The 7,786-nt window shown below is 41.0% G+C and overlaps 1 non-coding gene across 1 annotated transcript; it reads right to left on the bottom strand.

Moving 5' to 3' along the window:
* Nucleotides 1-3,045: 3,045 nt before the first annotated feature.
* Nucleotides 3,046-3,209, bottom strand: LOC131903022 (U1 spliceosomal RNA). The gene has a single exon (XR_009377285.1). It is a non-coding gene; the product is annotated as a U1 spliceosomal RNA (small nuclear RNA).
* Nucleotides 3,210-7,786: the final 4,577 nt, after the last annotated feature.

The following is a 7,786-nucleotide window of genomic DNA, read 5'->3' as shown; positions in this document are numbered from 1 at the left end:
TCTCACAGACGTTGTTCCTTCTTATGGTTTCCCACACCAAGTCCTTGGTGCTCCACCTCTCCAACCACCTCACACATTTTGTCACCCTCTGAGTTTGGAGGGAGAAAGCTAAATACAAATTATGAGATTCTGTCTCCTCCAACACCCAAAATAACCAGTCTCCTCCCTCCAAAATTCTCTCACTCCTCAACTAGCAAGAATCAGCCCTTCTCATTTAAGAGTCTCCAGAGCAGTACATACTCTGCAACCTTAAAAATGCTTCAATCAAGAGCAACCACTTCCATCTTTGTAAAAAGGTTGTGTTGATACCTCTTACCAAATTGTATTTCTAGACTAACCATTCATTTCTAGACAGTCTATAGAAAATAAGGTTTTTCAAAACTTCATGCAAATATTTGGGGAGCACGAAGGTCCTTGTGCTGCACACAGATCACCAAGAAAACAAGAATATTAAGCATTTGGTATTGTCCTCTCACAGGAAAGATCATAAAACCTGTTTTTACACACACACACACACAAAAAAAAAAAACCCTGCGAATTAGAGGTGATTAATAAACAGCCTGATGATCTGCATTATCTGTTGGGCCAGGCCATGTCAAGCTCCCACACCAGGACCTGAGGTGGCAAGTATTCTAAATGACCTTTACAGTATCTGTATAGCCCAAAGCTCCCTTAACCAAGGCCCAGGGTAGCTAATAGCACAAATGACCTCTGTGCTATCTATATGGCCAAGACCACACCAGACCCTTCCTTAGAAGCTTAAACTAATACTAGTAGCCTATTTCTAATACTTATCTTCTTGGAAGAACTGACATATACTTTGAGTTGAATTTTGATATAACTATGCCTCCATGTACACAAGGGCTTGTATTATACCAGGGAGGTTTTTGTTTGTTTGTTTTTTGTTTTCAAAATTGTACTGTGTTTAAGTATGCTGGCAATAAACTGCCTGGCATCAGACTCCCAAAGTTTGATCCAGCCAGCCTAAATCAGGCTGAACACAGTTTTCATTCTCACCTCTTTGCAGAATGTTTCCTTGCCTGCCACAGTGCCTGTAAGGACCCCCACACAGGATGTGATTCTTATCTATTGTTGTGTAACAACTCCCAACCTCAGTAATTTAAAATAACCGACGTATACTATATCAGAGTTTCTATGGGGATGATTCTGGCATCATCTGTGGATGTTCTGATGAGTGTCTCTGATTCAGAATATCCCATGAGTTTTCAGGCAAGCTGCCTCAAGCACTATATTATTGCTGATAATCTAGAGCCAAAGAATCTGCTTCAAAATTCTAAACCTGGTTGGTTGTGCAGCATGATTCCTGGCTACATATACCTCCCCATGTTTTCCATATAAGATGGAGGAGAACCAGAACGTTATTACACAGTCTCAGAAATCACATCCCATCAGTTCTGCCAGACTCTAACCATTGCATTCACATCAATAGTTCATTTAATTTTCAAGGGGAAGGGGTGTGCTTGAGCATCAGAATGGGATGCTGGAGACCAATCTAGAGATGGTTATCTAATAAATAGGGGAGGTACACAATAAATGTCCAAGAAATACATGATCTGCTTAATGTATTTTGAGCATCCTGAATCTGAGTTTATCATCATCACCAAATCTAGGTTAGATGAGAAGTATTCCAAGCATTACTTCTCCCAATATTTCTATGTCCCTTCCTTTATTCCCATTTGGATACCAGTTGTAGATAGATGCTCTGCTGCTTCTCTGATCTTTCAGGTTCTTATCCCGGTATCTGACTCCTGACTTGTTATTGATAAAGAATAACTAGATAAATGTGCCAGTTGGACATTGCCACTGGGATATATAAGAAAAATAAGCTGAGAAATCCTCCATGAGAAAGCCAGTAAGCAGAACTCTCTCATGACCTAGCTTCAGTTCCTGCCTCTAGGATCCTGCCTTGAGTTCCTGCGTTGACTTCCCTTCATAAAGGATTGTAAGCTGGAATGTAAAATAAACCCCTTTCTCCCCATGTCACTTTTGGCCATGGCATTTTCCCATAGCAATAGAAACCCTGACGAAGACCCTTTGGTAGATACTATGAACTCTTCCTGGTGGCTCTGTCTGAACTTCAGAGAGTGTTACAGATGTTTGCTCAGATTTGGATTTCTCAGCTACCTGAGCTTACCCATGTTCAAGTACACATTCAGAGCAATCTGTTCATGCTTCTCCCAATCTCTGTCTCTTCTTGTACGTATACATTTCCCTTTCTCTACTCCCCCCCCCCACACACACATATACAAATTAAAGCCACCATGTCCTGGGGAATTTTCTCTGAGCTTAGAAAAGCCAGCAGGCTCTGCTTAGTGTCCCTACCACTGAACTATAAAATGTGCTCACTCCAGACAGTAAAGTGAAGGAAATTCAGAACTCATCTCCTTTCCATTCCTGGGATCAGGGCACTGCATTATCTGTTCTCTAATGCAGAAAAATGTTGTTAAAGATGGAGAGGGATCAATCCAGTTTCCTTTATCTCATCACAGCCAGGAACGGAAGTCTAAGCATATAGGCATTTGACTGGACCTCAACTGTGTCTATCTTGACATTGACTCTAGGTGACAAAAAGACATGACCCAATTTTTTAAAAGTCAAGTGGACTTCATTAGAAGAGAAGATATCTGAATTCATAGCTTAAGTCTTCAGCACTCAGAGTACCATCTCTCAGGCTGTTTGATGAAGATATTTAGCCACATCAAGCATTTTCAGTAGTTTCATCCAATAATTAGTATTATTATTATCAGTTTTGTGACACTGGATATCTTATTGCTTGTTCTAATGAGAGGGTCCAGCCTCCAAATTCTTGTCATGTTTTCAACACTCAGTCAGGGTCTGATGGATGTGAAATCACCTCCCATTAATTCATTGAACTGATCCAATTCCAGGCAGAAGCTTGGAAAAACTTGCTGAGAGACAGACATCCTCCATTAGGAATAAGCCTTTATGGGTCTAGCACTTAAATTTTATAAACCTTTGCCTTAGTACTGAAAAGTGTCCTTCTTTTTTTTTTCTTCTTTATTACAGGGGAGAGCGCTAACGCAGTCCCCCCACTACCACAAATTATGCAGTCAAGTTTCCCGCGTTTGGGGAAATCGCAGGGTCAGCACATCCGGAGTGCAATGGATAAGCCTCGCCCTGGGAAAACCACCTTCGTGATCATGGTATCTCCCCTGCCAGGTAAGTATGAAAAGTGTCTTTCTACAGTTGTAATAATACTTAAGACTTCTTCCAAGGCTCATCACTCACATTGTCTCCAATCCTTAAAATATCACACAGGCAAATTTCCACTTCCTGATGACAGCCAGCAAATTTTCTAGGTCACATGCAGTTGCTCTTTGAAATATACTGAGAACGTGATGGGTTCTTTTCTTTCAAGACACTTGGACAAGATCTCAATGTGGCTTTTATTATTATGGCCTTGGAAATGAAGTCACTAAGCAGCTTTGCCTCCCCAGGTGACTGGCAAGCAATCAAAGTTATGATTCATGGTCCAAAGCTCCCTGCTGCGTCTTTCCTTTCTGAGGGGAAAGATGCAAATATGTCAGCATCAAAGTCTCTCTATTCCTGTCCTTGGAAAAGTCATGGTTTGCACCCAAACTGGCATTGACTGATGGCATTCTTGTCCTTCCCAGATCAAACATCATATCTCTTGTCATTTAATAGGGCCTCGATATGTCTACAGCCATCTGCAGCATGAAGAAAATCAGTCATGGCAATGTCCCTTTCCCCTGAGCTCTGTTTACTATTCATCCATGGATTTCAGGAGAGTAATCATTCAACTTTGGGGGTGATCATTTTCCCCTTGCTTATTTAATATGCTTTATAATCTGAACAAAAATGATTTCAAACATGACTCTCAAACTGTTTTAGTTATTTTGACACACACAGGAAACCTAGTATACTTATAAAAAGAACAAAAGCAAGCAATATTAGTAAATAAATGAGCATAGCATATATGGCACATGAACATGCTGTCCTTGAACAAGCTGAATTCCTACACATTTGAGTTGGAATAGCACCTTCACTCAAGGACTGTGTAAGGAGATTTCATATTCTGAAATATCTGAGCCCAAACAGATTCTCATTAACTTAATCAATGGATATGGTAATGACAATGTTGACGATAAAGTTCATGCTTGAAAGTCAACGCACCCCAGCTCTAATTTTATTGGAGTTTTTATAGCATTTTATTATGAAAATTTTTAAGCATACAGCATTTATAAGACCATTAACCTATGTATTCACCACCTATATTCTATCATATGTTTCATTACATACCAATTCTGCCTGCTATCTCAAAGTAAACAGAAGGTATCATTGCACATCATCCATCATACCATTAACTAGAATTCAGGTTTATTTTCTGTTCATATATATATATGATACATAGTTCCAAATGTAAATAAGTTCACTGTTTAATTGATAAACACAGGCATAGTGCCAAACTGTTATGACATTGTCTTTATCCTCCAAAATTGCATCATCTATTTCTCTTGTCAGTATCTGTACATACACACACACACACACACACACACACACACACACACACACAGAGAGAGAGAGAGAGAGACAGAGACAGAGACAGAGACAGAGTCACACTCAGAATTCACAATGTGTCAATCTCATTTCTGATATATATTTTTCCTATCACAGTTCAGTTTTTCTATTCTAGAACTTCAGATAAATAGGACAACACCTTTTATATGCTTTTATGTAAGGCTGACTTTTTTCTTTCCTCATTGTGTTCTCTTTTTTTGCTGGATGATATTCTATTGTATGAATATATCACAGTTGGTTTGTCTGTTCTATTGATAGACACTTGACTTTTCGCGCTGGGAGGTGGTGAGTAAAGTTGCTAAAAAACACTTTTGGATTAGCCTTTTCCACAGAATGGTATGTTCTTTCATTGGATTTTAAGGTCATAAAAACTGATTGTTTTCCCTTCTCTGTCCCGCAACCTCAAACCTGCACTGTACTTTTGAACTGTTAAATAGAAACTCTTGCACAATGCAGTGGTTTGAACGAGAATGTCCCCATAGGCTAATACACTTGAATTCTTGGTCCTATCTTGGTGAAACTGTCTGGGAAGGATTAAGATCACTGGTGATTGGCTTTGAGCTTTCAAAGACCACATCATTCCCAATTACCCACCCTCTCCCTCCCTCCTCAGCTACTGATCTACAGTCATGCCAGCCTGCCTGCTGGTCATGCTTCTCACAATGATGATCATGTACTCTACTACCCTCTGGAATTATAAGCCCCAAACAAACATATAACTTTCTTTTATAAGTTGCCTTGGTCATGGTGTCTTTGTTCGGGTTTCTATTGCTGCAAGGAAACACCATGACCAAAAAGCAAGTTGGAGAGGAAAGAGTTTAATTGGCTTACACTTTCACAGCACTGTTCATCATTAAAAGAAGTCAGGACAGGAACTCAAACAGGGCAGGAACCTGGAGACAGGAGCTGATGATGCAGAGGCCATGGAGGGGTGCTGCTTACTGGCTTGCTTCCCACGGCTTGCTCAGCCTGCTTTCTTATAGAACCCAGGACCACCAGTCCGGAAGCGGTGGCGTCTTTCACTATGGGCTGGGCCCTCTCCCACTGATCACTAACTAAGGAAATGCCCTCCAGCTGGATCAGACATTTTCTCAATTAAGACTCCTTCCTGTGTGATGATGACTCTAGCTTTTGTCAAGTTGACATAAAACCGGCCAGGATACATGGTATCTCTTCACAGCAATAAAAAAGCAACTCACGCCAGGTGGTGGTGGTACATGCCATTAATCCCAGCACTCGAGAGGCAGAGCCAGGTGGATCTCTGTGAGTTCGAGGCCAGCCTGGTCTACAGAGTGAGATCCAGGACAGGCACCAAAACTACACAGAGAAACCCTGTCTCAAAAAACAAAAACAAAAACAAAAAAAGCAACACACACACACACACACACACACACACACACACACACACATACACATACACACACGTCTATATTCTAGGACTAATTTCACTAAATGAACAAAAAGAAAGGCAATCCATTGTTTTGTTCCCATATTGATGGTTAACAACAGTCATTTCTCCTGTGTACCACCTCATCCCCTGTAATTTTATTAAAAAATTGCAGTCATATTCCTGGAATGAACTGAGATTAAAGACTTACATTTCAGTTACTGTGTTAAGCAAGGTGCTCTCTTTACCATTCTTAGTTAATAAGTTTTGCCTAAACATCCACAGAGCCAAAATGTCCACAATTTAAGACCGTTGAAGCCTGAGTAGTGTTATAAAAACTTAACAGAGTGCCGATCTCAGATACACTGTCCTAGTCCCTCCATTTTGGATTATGTTTTTAAAATCCATTTCCTTAAATTGCTGAAATGGGTCCTTCGAACCAGAAAGCTGTCTGGCTGCCATCCATCTAGGGCTGGAGTAGGGGTTCCAAGGCTTCACCCTAACTGTGCTGCTTTGGAAAGCCTCTCTCAATGAGTTATAAAGGTTTCCCATTTCCAAAGGCATCGTGAGCAAACGAGATCTGATTCCTGTTGGAACACCATAGTAGTTAATGGAAGGGAATTTTGGAATATTATCTTAATTAAAATAAATAAACTAGATTCTATGTTGTCTTCTCTTTTGAGTTTTCTCACAATTCTTGAACTGTTAGTGATTTGCATCAATTCCTCCAGTAGCTACAAGAGTTACTTCTATGAACTATCTAAGAGGAAGAAAAAAAAATCCAAGGTCTGCAGCCAGCAGCACATATCACTGTTAGTCTGATTAAAAAAGAGTCTGCAAGTCTTTTCACATGGACATGCTGACAGTGTGAGCTCCCTGAGTACCTCGGGGGAGTGGGTAAATGCTCATGAAGGATGCACCACTAATGAGCAAATGATAAACCATCTCCGTGTGGAGCCTCCCAGCATCCTGTAAATGCAAAGATGTCTTCAGGCTATGTAGCCACAAAGTTACTGCATTTCCTCCTAAGTGAGAAGTGATTATGGCTGCTGGCTTCAGGGCTCTCTAATGGGTGAGGCCACAGCTGCCTCTCACCGAAAAAAATAGTTGACTTTGCACTGGAAAATTCTTTCTTCTCTACAGTTCTCGAAAAACCTTCAGTCCAGAGTCCAGTGTTCTCCCTTTTGCACTTATTCTCAAGACTCTAAGATTTCTTTCTTCTAGTCATCCACGTGTTTGAAGTCCAGTATCACTTCTACTGAGTGAACATTTAGTACACATACTCCAGGACAGATGTTTTCATTGCTTTTTCTTGTGGTTTGGACAAAATGCCAGAGGAAAGCAACTTGGGCAGGGAGGGGTTTATTGGGTCCCACAGTTTGAAGGTACTGTCCACCACGGCAGTGAAGGCGTGGCAGCCAGAGCATGAGGCAGCTGGTCACATCATGTCCGCAGTAAGGAAGAGGAAACTGACGAATGATGCTCAGCTCACTTTTGTCCTTCTCGTTCAGTCCATGAACTCTGTCCATGAGAATACTCAACGTGTTGAGTATTCCCGACCTACTGAACCCAAACTGGAGGTAAATTCATGTGCTGATGACCTCAACTTTGGTCCTCATGCCTGTCCAGCAAGCCCTCTTACCTATTGAGCCCCCTGCCCAACCTCTTCACCTTTGTAAATATCTGAAGATCTCTTGATGCATTGGTCACAATTAAGAAAGAGACACTGGTAGTTGCTATTAATTACCTGCCAGTCTTTACTTGAATGCCACTTTTTTCCTACTGCAACACTTCATGTTCAGTGATCCCAGGCAGGAT

This window comes from Peromyscus eremicus, chromosome 1 (assembly GCF_949786415.1).
Source record: "Peromyscus eremicus chromosome 1, PerEre_H2_v1, whole genome shotgun sequence".
NCBI lineage: Eukaryota > Metazoa > Chordata > Mammalia > Rodentia > Cricetidae > Peromyscus > Peromyscus eremicus.
Note: the sequence above shows the minus strand (reverse complement) of the source record. Positions and strands in the feature narration are given on the sequence as shown.